Here is a 13819-nt window from a genome sequence, read left to right on the forward strand (position 1 = left end):
GTAAGTCGCTTTGGATAAAAGTGTCAGCTAAATGGCATATGTTATTATGTTATTATAATTCTGTATTCATACAGGGTCATCACAAAGACAATTTCATCAAGGAAAGGAAGAGAAGGTGAGACATGGTTTGAGTATTCACATTATTAGAATTCTCTGGGGAGGAATTAGTACAGACTCAAACATGCTTGTTTTTTAATCTTTCTTTCCTAGTGAGCCGCCACCATGAGTTCGGACGCGGAGATGGAGGTTTTCGGCAAGGCAGCCATGTACCTCCGTAAATCAGAGAGGGAGAGAATCGAAGCTCAAAGCAAGCCTTTTGATTCAAAGAATGCCTGTTATTGTACAGACCCCAAGGAGCTGTACCTTAAGGGTCTCATTGTTGCCAGGGATGGGGGAAAAGTCAGCGTGAAAGTTGAAGACACTCAGGAGGTAAGCCTATAACATATAACCAAACTGCAACTTTCATAAGCAGAATAAACATTTAAACACACATACTGTAATAATCAAGACTATTATTTAAAAAGCATGGGATCTTTGATCAAAAAGTGGAATTTAAGCTTTTGACTGAATTTACTCTTTAATGTTCAAGTAGATTGGAGGATAGCAAATTAGTCAATTTCATGGATTAAGCTTGCACCAACAAATCTTGAAAAACATTATATATTGTTTTTGTCAGTAAAAAGTTATCCATATAGTGCTGATTTGAGTCCCAATGTGTTTCAGACTAAATCATTCAAAGAAGATGAAGTCTTCCAAATGAATCCCCCAAAGTATGACAAGATTGAGGACATGGCCATGATGACCTACCTCAACGAAGCATCTGTGCTGTATAACCTTAAAGAGCGTTATGCAGCATGGATGATTTACGTAAGAAACTGCATATTCATAAACATAAGTAAACATACTGAATGGAACCTACACAGACTTACATTAAATGAACTCAAAAGCACACTTACAGAGAGTATTTACATGAAAGTATAACCAAAAACAAATTCAATATGAAATCACATCTCACATACAGCCAATCTGACTTGGTTGTCTAATCTCCATATAAATCCTCTTTTTCTAGACGTACTCTGGGCTCTTTTGTGCCACGGTGAACCCCTACAAGTGGCTTCCTGTGTACGACTCAGAGGTGGTGAACGCTTACAGAGGGAAGAAGCGCATAGAGGCTCCACCCCATATCTTCTCTGTCTCTGACAACGCCTATCAGTTCATGCTGACTGGTACAAGCTCTCATTGATTGATGGATGGATGGAGAGACAGATAGATGGATGGATGGATGGATGGATAGATGGTTGGCTAGATGGATGGATGGATGGATAGATGGTTGGCTGGATGGATGGATGGATGGATAGATAGATGGATGGATGGATGGATGGATGGATGGATGGATGAGCCACTTTATGATGAAGATGATAATGTACCAAAATCCATTGATGAGTATGAACAGTATGTTTCTTTGCTTGCAGATAGAGAGAACCAGTCTGTCCTGATTACGTACGTTGTTCAGTAACATCTTACATGAAAAAGTGTTCTCTTAGCAGTGTGTTGGATGCCATGACAACAATAATGAGTAACTGACAGGGATTATTTCTTAAATCTTTACTCAGATTATAAAACAAAGCAGTGCCTTTTTCAGTGATTTTTAATTTAATTTTGAATGCTGATAAAACATGTCTAAAACCCTCTTTCTCTGTCATATAAACCAGTGGAGAATCCGGTGCTGGAAAGACTGTCAACACCAAGCGTGTCATCCAGTACTTCGCCACCATTGCTGTGGCTAGTGGAAAAGAGAAGAAGGAATCAAGTACGGTAAAGGTAAATTGCTATTTTGCTTTTTCTTCTTTTTTTGCTCTGTACCAAGAGAGCACGTTTATGGACCAATCAGTTAATCAAATGATCAACCAATCAATCAATCTGTCTCTGTCTTATCTGTGAAAACAAATCAGAGTTTTGTTAAATGACAGTTAGGTGAGGGAACAATGATTGAAAGCATACCTAAACATTTTACTCTATGTTAGTTTCCTGTTTTCTATGGTCTAGTGTACCAGACTAGACTATGAGTCTAGTAAACATTTTGCTCCAAATGGCTATTGGACAACCTATTTTGTATGGGCATTTGATTTTGAAAACTAAGTCCATTGACAGTTTGTAGAACCAGTAGGCTCAGAGACAGCTGGGTGGAACCCCTTGTTTTAAGATGGAAGCCAATCACATTCTTGCATTTCTTTGGTCTGTGCCAAACATTATAGCCATTTTTGTTCAGCTAAGTGGGACGGATGTTATGTCAACAGCTGTGGAAAAAGATTTTCTATTACCAAATACTTTAGCTCTCAGAGAGAGGGTGTCACATGGCTTGAACAACTTATGTTTGTCTCATTCAGGGGTCTCTTGAGGATCAAATCATTGCAGCTAACCCCCTGCTGGAGGCTTACGGTAATGCAAAGACTGTGAGGAACGACAACTCGTCTCGCTTTGTAAGTATGAGGGAAAACACTTTGAGGGTTGTAGTTCTTTTGTTGACTCCTTTCTAAACGCCCCGCTCTACTGTAGGGTAAATTCATCAGGATTCACTTCGCCACTTCCGGCAAACTGGCTAGTGCTGACATTGAGACCTGTAAGTGGGTATTAATCATTTCCCCATACTTTCCTAAATCCACAAAGATGATGTTTTGGGCAATATACCAATTTTCCTCTCCTGTTCTCTCTGTCAGATCTACTGGAGAAGTCCAGGGTTGCCTTCCAGCTTCCTGATGAGAGGGGTTACCACATTTTCTACCAGATGATGACCAACCACAAACCTGAGCTGATTGGTATGCCAAAGCAGAGAGCAGGGAAAACTATCAGCTTGCTATTAAATGTTTGAAATACTCATACAGTAGCTGCTGCGCTAAGTAAGTTCAGAGATGGGGTAACAATCGGGCTTCGGTTGAGTTGATGAAATGTGGCTGATGGCCATGGCCAGGGGTAATAAAGAAAGTAATCCACTTGGAAGCCTCCTGTTTGGTAACAGCTGTGTACTGTATTATATCAGCTATTGAGTACATCTGTCTTAAAGTATACGGTATCTATTGAGTACCTTTATGTTTACATTTATGGCATTTAGCAGACGCCTTTATCCAAAGCGTCTTACAACAAATACATTTGTCTAAGTAAGTGAATCATCTATCCATCAGTCATTATAAGAAAAAGTAATCTATGCTAGGACCAGGGGCTATTGGCAGTCACAATGCTAGAAGAAAGAAAAAATACTTAAAAAAAAAAAAATGTATTTGCAGGAGAGAAACATGTACAGGGGGGTAGTGGGGATGAAGAGGTCTTTAGGAGGGGCAGTTAAGAGATGAAGAGGTCTTTAGGAGGGGCAGTTAAGAGATGGGTCTTCAATCTATGGGGGAAGATAGGTAGTGACTCTGCAGTCATGACAGCAGTGGGAAGCTCGTTCCACCAGCGGGGTGCCAGGACGGTGAAAAGCCATGACCGAGTAGCGCGGCTGCTGCATCCACGGGGTGCCAGGCTGCCAGCCGAGGTGGAAGAGTGGAGTGATCGGGCAGGGGTTTGGGGGCTGCAGTACAAGTGGTCCGTCTATTGAGACAAATTTGATTTCACAAACATCTTTGTTCTCTGTTCTTCACAGAAATGACACTCATCACCACCAACCCCTATGATTTCCCTATGATCAGCCAGGGGCAGATCACTGTGGCCAGCATCGACGACAAGGAAGAGCTGGACGCCACAGATGTGAGTCTTACCAAAAGGTTAACTGAATTTGCAATCTACGATTCCATACCAGTGGACTACCAGCTTTGGTGGCAACTGGGAATATTTATTTTGATCAATTCTTTGTTTTGGATTGCCCGGTGTTAATTAATCCTCTTTGTGCCTATAGAGGTCTACACTAAAGACATATTCAGGCATCCACAAGAGTGTCCTGTGTAACATTGTAAAAATGCTATTGCGCTGCCGTTCTACTATTCTTTGACTACCAGAGAGAGGAATATAGAAGTCTGACATTTCCCTCCATTCTATTAGATATGGAGTTTACAGAGCCATATTCTAACATAGTAAGTTTGTCTTCAATTCCTTACTGTTTTCTTTCCTCGCCTACATGAAATCCCTGTCTTTCAGGACGCCATTAACATCCTGGGCTTCATCACTGAGGAGAAGATGTACATCTACAAGCTGACCGGCGCTGTCATGCATCACGGCAACATGCATTTCAAGCAGAAGCAGCGCGAGGAGCAGGCCGAGCCGGACGGCACAGAGGGTGAGTTCCACCTACGGTTTCACTGATAAATACACAGAGAATCCTGGCTATGGCCTGGTCTGGACCACCTTTTACATGTAACACACACACATGTGCTAGTAACAAGGTGTCCTGCACTACACATGGCCAAACACTATATATAGTATACAGTATGTGATTCTCGTTTTCTGTTGATGTGTCATTGGCCTTACACACCAGGCTAAGTGAGAGCTGTTGAGAGACAGAGGTTTGTCATTAGACACAAACGATCTTGTATGGCTCTGTTCTTGAGTCCACTGTTGCTCTTTGTCCTTGTCAGTGGCTGATAAAATTGCCTACCTCCTGGGCCTGAACTCAGCCGACATGCTTAAAGCTCTGTGCTACCCCAGAGTGAAGGTTGGCAACGAATATGTGACCAAAGGACAGACAGTAGCACAGGTAGGGCATTGATTATTGTCCTTAATTGATTGCTTTTACACATAGGGATCCCATGCAATCTCTCCTTACTAAGTGGGATAATCATTTTATAACCCTGTGTTATTTCTTCTCTATGTGGAAAAGACTAAATATACTACACATGGTCAATATGTCATGTATTAACTAGAAGTATTCTTCTTTTTTACAGGTGAATAATTCTGTGATGGCTCTGGCCAAGTCCATCTATGAGAGGATGTTCTTGTGGATGGTCATCCGTATTAACCAGATGTTGGATACCAAGCAGGCAAGGCAGTACTTCATTGGTGTACTTGACATCGCCGGGTTCGAGATCTTTGATGTGAGTACTGTATGTTGTCAGTACAAGAAAATAAATTGTGATTATGAAAGATTAACCTACAGCCACGTATGACAAAGATATTTATTTATTCCTGAAATTCCAGTTCAACAGCATGGAGCAGCTTTGTATCAACTTCACCAATGAGAAACTGCAACAGTTCTTTAACCACCACATGTTCGTCCTGGAGCAAGAGGAGTACAAGAAGGAGGGCATCGTCTGGGCATTCATTGACTTCGGCATGGACTTGGCTGCCTGCATTGAGCTTATTGAGAAGGTAAGCAGCCTGTGAGGATTGTACTATTAGATGGTGGGTCTCAAAAGCAAAGTTATAGAGGTGGGTCTTTGAGACAAGTGTAAGATATCATCATGGTGGTACAATGCATCTTACTGTTAGTTACTTGTTAGTGCTATGTTAGTGCTTGCTTAATGTGCTTCCACCACATAAATACTATACATATACATATAATACATATAATACATGTATAATCATATGACAGTGACTGTTGAAGGAATAAACATGAAAATAGTGTAAATATCAACATACTCATCTCATACAAATCTATTTTTGCACAGCCAATGGGCATCTTCTCCATCCTTGAAGAGGAGTGCATGTTCCCCAAGGCTTCAGACACCACCTTCAAGAACAAGCTGAACGACCAGCACCTTGGCAAAACCAAGGCGTATGAGAAGCCCAAGCCTACCAAGGGCAAGGCTGAGGCCCACTTCTCCCTGGTGCACTACGCCGGCACTGTGGACTACAACATCAATGGATGGCTGGAGAAGAACAAGGATCCCCTGAACGACTCTGTGGTTCAGCTCTACCAGAAGTCCTCAGTCAAACTACTGAGTGTCCTGTATCCTCCTCCCCCACCTGAAGGTAACACAAGCATCATGTTAATAACTAAGCATAAATAATGATAATTAACATTAGAGTTAATTACTACAGAAGATACTTACTAGACCCGCAGAAACACTTAATTACTAGATACAATTCAGATACATTCAGGAAAGTATATTCACAATGTTCTACTCACTGTTATCAGAGGTTTGTTGTCACAGTCCTTTTATTTACTCTTCTAACAGAGGCTGGAAAGAAGGGAAGCAAGAAGAAGGGAGGTTCCATGCAGACTGTGTCCTCTCAGTTCAGAGTGAGCTTTTGATAGTCCTGCATGCCGGAGCGGCTGTTGAAAATGATTATCTTTTGAAATGGTTGTATTTAGTTTGAGTTATTCTTGAGGACACTATGGTTTGTAACCCCCATCACAGGAGAACTTAGGCAAGCTGATGACCAACTTGAGGAGCACCCACCCTCACTTTGTGCGCTGCCTGATCCCCAACGAGTCAAAGACTCCAGGTATAAGTAACATAGAGAGAAATATAACATACTAAGCCCATGATTAAACTACTAATCATTACAATCCTAAAGCCTTTTTAAAGTAAAAATACATTTTGTGTTTTTCAGGTCTGATGCAGAACTTCCTGGTTATCCACCAGCTGAGGTGTAACGGTGTACTGGAAGGTATCAGGATCTGCAGAAAGGGCTTCCCCAGCAGAATCCTCTACGCTGACTTCAAACAGAGGTAGAAAGTACAGACACACAGACACAGACACAGACACAGACACAGACACAGACACAAACACAGACACAGACACAGACACAGACACAGACACAGACAGCTGAGGAAAGCAGCCATAGTGACTTAGTGGGGCTTAAACTCACATAAACATAATTTTACAGATCTTTATGCTGAATTAGGATGAATTGCATAAGGGTTTATGTTGATGTGTCACTCATTATCTCTTGCGGTGTCTAATGTTTACCCAGCTTTTCCATCGCTACCTGTAGGCTACATATACTGGTGTGGGGGGATATGTGTATCTGGATCAATACAAATCCCCAATCAGAATGAGAATCCTTTTTAAACCTAACCGACAGCTTTCAAACATATTTTCAACAATTCTCATCCTATAGGTACAAAGTACTGAACGCCAGTGTCATCCCAGAGGGCCAGTTCATGGACAACAAGAAGGCTTCTGAGAAGCTGCTTGGGTCAATTGATGTGGATCATGAGCAGTACAAATTTGGACACACCAAGGTCAGGGATCAAATATAAAGTCGAGAACCACTTTGGAAATAAGTGCTTTTATTAATGCTCTCATATGCTATTCTCTGTGACTAGTAAACCTAATTTTTTACCCCAAAATAACCCGTACCCATGAAAATCCGTACCCATGAAATGCAAAACAAATAATAAAAATACATTGATTAAGGTAAATGTCCAATGTTGATCCCTAATAATTATTCGAACTTTGTAAAAAAGTGCAATCAAAGTCATAAAATCACAAGTTTCAAAGAAAGTCCTAAATTCCGTATTGTGCATTATAATGCATGGTTTATTTAAATACGGTAAGTATTGAAATGCAATCCACTTTTCAATTAGAATTCCCTACATGTTACCATTTGTAACTGTCATTGATTGACCATGTATCTGTGTTCAGGTGTTCTTCAAAGCCGGTCTGCTGGGTACCTTGGAGGAGATGCGAGATGAGAAGCTGGCCACTCTGGTAACCATGACGCAAGCTCTCTGTCGCGGGTTCCTCATGCGGGTGGAGTTTACAAAGATGATGGAGAGGAGGTGAGGGACAGAAGACAAGAATTCTTCGGCATGTTGTTGTGTAACATTGTTTGTATCTGGCCGTTCAAAAGCACAACACTAACTATGACATGTTCCTCTGTTGACCAGAGAGTCCATTTTCACCATCCAGTACAACGTCCGCTCATTCATGAATGTGAAACACTGGCCATGGATGAAGGTCTACTACAAGATCAAGCCCCTGCTGAAGAGCGCTGAGACGGAGAAGGAGCTGGCCAACATGAAGGAGGACTTTGAAAAGTGCAAAATTGCCCTGACCAAGGCAGAGGCCCGTAAGAAGGAGCTGGAGGAGAGGATGGTATCCCTCCTGCAGGAGAAGAATGACCTGTCGCTTCAAGTTGCATCTGTGAGTGAGCGACCAGCCTCACAAGGGCACACACACACACACACACACACACACACACACACACACACACACACACACACACACACACACACACACACACACACCCTTCATTACCCATGTTATTTTAATTTACATAGATTTGTATTGATTTTCTGAGGGCTTTTGGAATAAAATCTGTTTATATTTGCATACACATACAATGTTGAAGTGGTTGTCTATTTCTTCCCTTCTGAAACCAGGAATCAGAGAATCTGAATGATGCTGAGGAGAGGTGTGAGGGGCTCATCAAGAGCAAGATCCAACTCGAGGCCAAACTCAAAGAGACGACCGAGAGGCTGGAAGATGAGGAGGAGATCAATGCTGAGTTGACAGCCAAGAAGAGGAAGCTGGAAGATGAGTGTTCTGAGTTGAAGAAAGACATTGATGACCTGGAGCTCACTCTAGCCAAAGTGGAAAAGGAGAAACATGCCACTGAAAACAAGGTCTCATATTACACATACAAACTACAATCTGATCAAACTGTTGTCAAACAATCAATGAATCCAACCATAGCAAAACCAACAGTTAAATCCAACAGTTAAATCCAACAGTTTTTTGGATTCATGGTACAGTATACACTGCCATCTAGGGGATAACTTTTAGTATGTGCTTAAACATTTGCAAGCTACAGCGACATGCAATATAAACTGTATTTCCCATTGGGAGGTGAAGTGACAAAAGACTGACTCTGTTATGGCCGTGTTCAGGTTAAAAACCTTACAGAGGAGATGGCATCCCAGGATGAGGCTGTTGCCAAGCTGACCAAAGAGAAGAAAGCCCTCCAAGAGGCCCACCAGCAGACACTGGATGACCTGCAGGCAGAAGAGGACAAAGTTAACACTCTGACCAAGGCCAAGACTAAGCTTGAACAACAAGTTGATGATGTAAGTGAGGTTGAACTCAGCCCAAATTAGTTTTTTCATCATGCCTCAAATCACAAAAATGTGTGTATGGGGTTGGATAGTGGGGTGTTTGGTACAGTAACTCAAACAGAAACCATTGCAATGAACAGTTGAGGAGTTGCTCTGTCGATTGTAAACATAAAGCTGAAGATGATTGGATAGCTACGATAGTATAAAAGCCCAGACTGGGAATTTAGCTACCAGAACACAATTTGGATTACAGTTTGGCAAATGTGTGTGTCTATCTTCTAGCTTGAGGGTTCCCTGGAGCAAGAGAAGAAGCTCCGTATGGACCTAGAGAGATCCAAGAGAAAGCTGGAGGGAGATCTGAAACTGGCCCAGGAGTCCATAATGGACCTGGAAAATGACAAGCAGCAGTCTGATGAGAAGATCAAGAAGTAAACACAAACAAATTACAATAGTATTATTTATTTATTCGTAATAGTATTATATAAGTGATCAATTGCATTTATCTTGATATTCTTGCAATTGTCATACCTTTTAACTGAGATGAAAAATAGAACATTGTACGGACTAAATTCTTAAAAGCAAAATTCAAATCATTAATTTGCTGTATAAAACAAAAACAAACTGCAGCTGACACGTTTTTGCTTTTAGGAAGGATTTCGAGACCAGCCAGCTCCTCAGCAAGATTGAGGATGAACAGTCTCTGGGTGCTCAGCTGCAGAAGAAGATCAAGGAACTCCAGGTACAAAACAGGATCTTCAGATGGCTCAGATGCAATGATATGACTCATTGATTTAATGGTTGACAAACAGACAGACAGTGGGATATAAGGAAGTATTAGTACACTTGCTTAGATAACAGATGCTCAAAAATATTGCCCTCTGTTGTAGGCCCGTATTGAGGAGCTGGAGGAGGAGATCGAGGCTGAGCGCGCTGCCAGGGCTAAGGTGGAGAAGCAGAGGGCCGATCTCTCCAGGGAACTTGAGGAGATCAGTGAGAGGCTGGAGGAGGCCGGAGGTGCCACTGCTGTTCAGATTGAGATGAACAAGAAGCGTGAGGCCGAGTTCCAAAAACTCAGACGTGACCTAGAGGAGTCCACCCTGCAGCACGAGGCCACAGCCTCCGCTTTGAGGAAGAAGCAGGCAGACAGCGTGGCAGAGCTCGGGGAGCAGATCGACAACCTTCAGCGCGTCAAGCAGAAGCTGGAGAAGGAGAAGAGCGAGTACAAGATGGAGATTGATGACCTCTCCAGCAACATGGAAGCCGTCGCCAAGGCTAAGGTCGGTAGCAATGTTTGGATTGAGCAGAGATGGGGGGGGGGGGATCAATAGAGAAAAAGTGGAAAATACTAATGGAACGCTCGGCACGCAATCACCATGCGCATCATTTAACAAAAATGTTTTCACCGCCAGGGCAATCTGGAGAAGATGTGTCGTACTCTTGAGGACCAGCTGAGCGAGCTCAAGACTAAGAACGATGAGAATGTCCGCCAGGTCAATGACATCAGTGGACAGAGGGCCAGACTCCTGACTGAGAATGGTACTAACAGTAATAAACAGCAAACCGTGGTTCACCTTTGTATTGGTAGATCCTGCAAATCTGTTGTTTTACTGTCACCATAGCATTAAACCTAGAGACTGTAAACTCAGTTACATTATGTAGGAATCAAATGCACAACTGTTAGCAATTACCATGTTTCCATGAACTAAACCATTGGAGAACAGAGACCCCATTATCAACATCTCCTTCTATTCCCACGCAGGTGAGTTTGGCCGCCAGCTGGAGGAGAAGGAAGCCCTGGTGTCCCAGCTGACCAGAGGCAAACAGGCCTTCATCCAGCAGATTGAGGAGCTGAAGAGACATATTGAGGAGGAGGTCAAGGTAAAGGACTCAAAATGGACTCCACCGACCACATCGTTTTGAACAATACAACTCTCAGTGACTTCTACTGTGACTCGTTTTACTGTCCATTTTTACTGTCTCTCTTGCTTATACTTTCTCTCACTCTCTCTCGGTCCATCTTGTTTCTGATACTATGTTTCTGTCTCTCTTTTTCTCTATTTCTTCTTTCTTTCTTTCTCTGTTTCTCGCTGCCTATCCTTCTCTTTCTGGTTCTGTCTCTCAGGCTAAGAACGCACTGGCCCACGGTGTCCAGTCTGCCCGCCATGACTGTGACCTCCTGAGGGAGCAGTTTGAGGAGGAGCAGGAGGCCAAGACAGAGCTGCAACGCGGCATGTCCAAGGCCAACAGTGAGGTGGCTCAGTGGAGGTCCAAGTATGAGACTGATGCCATCCAGCGCACTGAGGAGCTGGAGGAGGCCAAGTGAGTCACACACAACTTGCTGTCTTGTATTATTTTACCATTATTCACCAAGGTTGGTGAATAACGTCTTGTAATCTGTTTTGATATAGGTTGACAATGAAAGGAAATGAGATGTATAAGTAGAAATGTAGAAACTCCCATGCAGGACTACTTCATTTCACCTTACCATCAGAACGTCATACTATATGAGTTACTGTATCTGTACCATTGTTCTCCCATCACCTGTAAGAGCCAGATGTGCAGACATTCCTTGACACAGTCCCTCAGAGGTGAAGCCTTTTATTTATTTTTTGTTTTTTATCCTTCTCCTGTCCAACAGGAAGAAACTGGCCCAGCGTCTGCAGGATGCAGAGGAGACAATCGAGGCGACCAACTCAAAGTGTGCCTCTCTGGAGAAGACCAAGCAGAGGCTGCAGGGAGAGGTGGAGGACCTCATGATTGACGTGGAGAGAGCCAATGCTCTTGCTGCCAACCTCGACAAGAAGCAGAGGAACTTTGACAAGGTGTGAAATAACAACAGCACACCACAATAGATTATTCATTCTAGCAACAACCTCTTTTAATTTAACTGATAAATTGGTTATATTGTTATATCATATTTCTTATTACCCCATCAATTAGTTCATGGACAGATAAAAGGAAAAGGAACAAAATAAAACAATTAAATCACAAGGATTGATTCCTAGGTCCTGGCAGAGTGGAAGCAGAAGTATGAGGAGGGTCAGGCAGAGCTGGAAGGAGCTCAGAAGGAGGCTCGTTCTCTGAGCACGGAGCTCTTCAAAATGAAGAACTCCTATGAGGAGGCTCTGGATCAGCTGGAGACTCTGAAGAGAGAGAACAAGAACCTTCAACGTGAGTAAACGGCAGCAGTTTAATTTAATTTTATGGTGAGCTGTCTTATTCGATCAAGCTATGTCCTGTATGAGTGACTCTATTCTTCAGAATTCAAGTATGGCCGAAACGCACATTGAATTGTCATTCAACTTTCAACACCTGTTGAGCTGTTTATTCTTATCATAATTCAATATGAACTCCAGTGTGTTAGCAATATCCAAAGAAAATCTCCCTACTCCAAATGACTGTACATTTCTGTTTGTGTGTGCAGAGGAGATTTCTGACCTGACTGAGCAGATTGGGGAAACTGGCAAGAGCATCCATGAGCTGGAGAAGGCCAAGAAGGCTGTGGAGACAGAGAAGTCTGAAATTCAGACTGCACTGGAGGAGGCTGAGGTAGAAACTAATGTTGTTTCATCCTGATCATTTGGAACATATACTTATCCTTTAATTCAACCTTAATTTGTCCAGGTTAGTTTTATTGAGATAAAATAAATGTTTCAAGCAATATGTATGTCAGAATTACATCACATACTGTACAGCAGCAGGCCTATCCAGAACAACCCGAAGTTCATTAGTGCCAGTACCCACAATCAACTTCCCCACAATCAGAGCGTGACTACCTCTGGTTTTGTTCAGGGTACACTGGAGCACGAGGAGTCTAAGATACTGCGTGTGCAGCTGGAACTAAACCAGATCAAGGGCGAGGTGGACAGGAAGCTGGCGGAGAAGGATGAGGAGATGGAGCAGATCAAGAGGAACAGCCAGAGGGTGATTGATTCCATGCAGAGCACCCTGGACTCAGAGGTGAGGAGCAGGAACGACGCCCTGAGGGTAAAGAAGAAGATGGAGGGAGACCTGAACGAGATGGAGGTCCAGCTGAGCCACGCCAACAGGCAGGCGGCCGAGGCCCAGAAACAGCTGAGGAACGTCCAGGGACAACTCAAGGTAAGGGGCTGGGAAATAAGTCAAGGTAAACATTGCCCCTAACCACAGATTTCAGATCAGATAATACCCCACAATGCAGGGTCTCGTGAGTTTAGTGAAAAAAAAGTGAAAAGGGAGAGAGGGATTTGTTTTGGTCAATAGAATAAAAACAAGAATAAAGTACACTTGTGTAGAAAATAAAAGTAGGGATATCAGGGTCAGGGAACACAATAAATGCATCTCTAACTGATCCTATCACCTTACAACCGCATGTCCTAATGCCCTATTTCTTGTGAATCCCAGGATGCCCAATTGCACCTTGATGATGCTGTTCGTGCAGCAGAAGATTTTAAGGAGCAGGCAGCCATGGTGGAGCGCAGGAATGGTCTGATGATGGCTGAGATTGAGGAGCTGAGGGTTGCTCTGGAGCAGACAGAAAGATGCCGCAAAGTGGCCGAGCAGGAGCTGTTGGACGCCAGCGAGCGTGTGGGACTGCTGCACTCCCAGGTACCCAGGTATCATAGGTCATTCCTAGGCAGTATTCCTCATCTTACCCAAAGTGTTACTTATGTATGTTTTCTTGAATGCAGTTCCAACTAATCATTGACTTTCCTCCTACAGAACACTAGCCTTCTGAACACTAAGAAGAAGCTGGAGGCTGATCTGGTTCAAGTGCAGGGAGAGGTGGAAGACATAGTGCAGGAGGCCAGAAACGCAGAGGAGAAGGCAAAGAAGGCCATCACTGATGTAAGTCCCCATATTCAAAGCAATTAAATCCAATAAACCACCCCCATTTGACAATTGTAG

The 13819-nt window shown here is 43.0% G+C and overlaps 1 pseudogene across 1 annotated transcript; it reads left to right on the forward strand.

Annotated features, from left to right (window-relative positions):
- Positions 1-222: 222 nt before the first annotated feature.
- On the forward strand, positions 223-12917 carry LOC310810849 (myosin heavy chain, fast skeletal muscle-like; annotated as a pseudogene). The gene is made up of 32 exons: positions 223-429; positions 724-867; positions 1070-1226; positions 1473-1500; positions 1713-1821; positions 2388-2480; positions 2557-2620; positions 2718-2816; positions 3638-3741; positions 4129-4267; positions 4566-4684; positions 4872-5021; positions 5125-5295; positions 5595-5898; positions 6105-6169; positions 6288-6375; positions 6484-6601; positions 6994-7117; positions 7521-7657; positions 7766-8021; positions 8261-8503; positions 8768-8944; positions 9215-9360; positions 9581-9671; positions 9820-10209; positions 10342-10468; positions 10692-10810; positions 11055-11251; positions 11571-11754; positions 11938-12103; positions 12357-12481; positions 12725-12917. The product of its transcript is annotated as a myosin heavy chain, fast skeletal muscle-like (transcript).
- Positions 12918-13819: the final 902 nt, after the last annotated feature.

The sequence above is a fragment of the Argentina silus genome, assembly GCF_951799395.1.
Source record: "Argentina silus genome assembly, chromosome: 10".
In the NCBI taxonomy this organism is placed as follows: domain Eukaryota; kingdom Metazoa; phylum Chordata; class Actinopteri; order Argentiniformes; family Argentinidae; genus Argentina; species Argentina silus.